The following is a 1,060-nucleotide window of genomic DNA, read 5'->3' as shown; positions in this document are numbered from 1 at the left end:
CCAGGGGGCCTCAAAAATTCCAAATTATTTTCAAAATTAAAATTATACATGAAAAATCATGTTAAAAACAATCAATATGTAAATTTATTTTCCCTACAGTGGTGTCTTAGCATCATTGAGATTATAGTTTTAAAATATTTTGAATTCATTTTTATATTTTTTGTTTTCATATTAATTTTAAAGTTTTAGTAATTTTTTGTTTGCCACTTTTATTCATTTTTGTTTGTTAAAAATGTCTGTATATTTTATTATTTTCATTTTTATTTCAATTTAGTTATTTTAGTACATTTAAACTAAATAAAAATGTGAAATGTTGCCTTGGAAACTAGATGAAATAAAACAAGGTTACGTTTTCTTAGATGCATTTAACATTTATTTCAATGTTTATTTTTTATGGTTTTAGTTAACTATAACTATCACAATAATCAATTAGAAACGTTTTAAACAAGTATAAAATCTTAATATAACCCTTTGCTTATTATATACAAATGTAAGACTTTTTTTTTTATTTTAATCAGTATGTTGTTGTAATCCTTCAGTATCTACCAAACAGTGTACTTTTACAAGAAAATAACATTTCAGTTTTTGGTAACACTTTATTTCGATAGTCCACTTCAGACATTCTACTAACAGTAAGTAACTTTGCAACTACATGCCAACTAGCAGTCATTAGAGTATTAGTAGACTGTCTGCTTAATATCTTCTAACACTTTACTTTGATGGGTCCACAACATACACACACTGACTATGAGAAACTTTACAAGTTTATGTCAACTTATTCTACACTGTAAAAAATGATTGTGATTTTAACAGTAAAAGACTGTAAAAATGCTACAGAAAAATAACTATTAACTGGTTAACAGTAAGTTTCCATACTATATTCGGTGAATAAATGTAATTACATTTAATGTAATTTTACAGTAAAATACTGTAAAAAATACGGTTTTTGGAAGTGAAAAATAAAAAGTCATTGTATAATTTACAGTAAAAAATACAGTGAAAATTCCCTGCATGACACTTAATATTTGATGTTTTTTTGTTGAAATAACATGTTTCTTTT

This window comes from Sinocyclocheilus rhinocerous, unplaced genomic scaffold (assembly GCF_001515625.1).
Source record: "Sinocyclocheilus rhinocerous isolate Xijiao unplaced genomic scaffold, SAMN03320098_v1.1 scaffold359, whole genome shotgun sequence".
Classification (NCBI taxonomy): Eukaryota; Metazoa; Chordata; class Actinopteri; order Cypriniformes; family Cyprinidae; genus Sinocyclocheilus; species Sinocyclocheilus rhinocerous.
Note: the sequence above shows the minus strand (reverse complement) of the source record.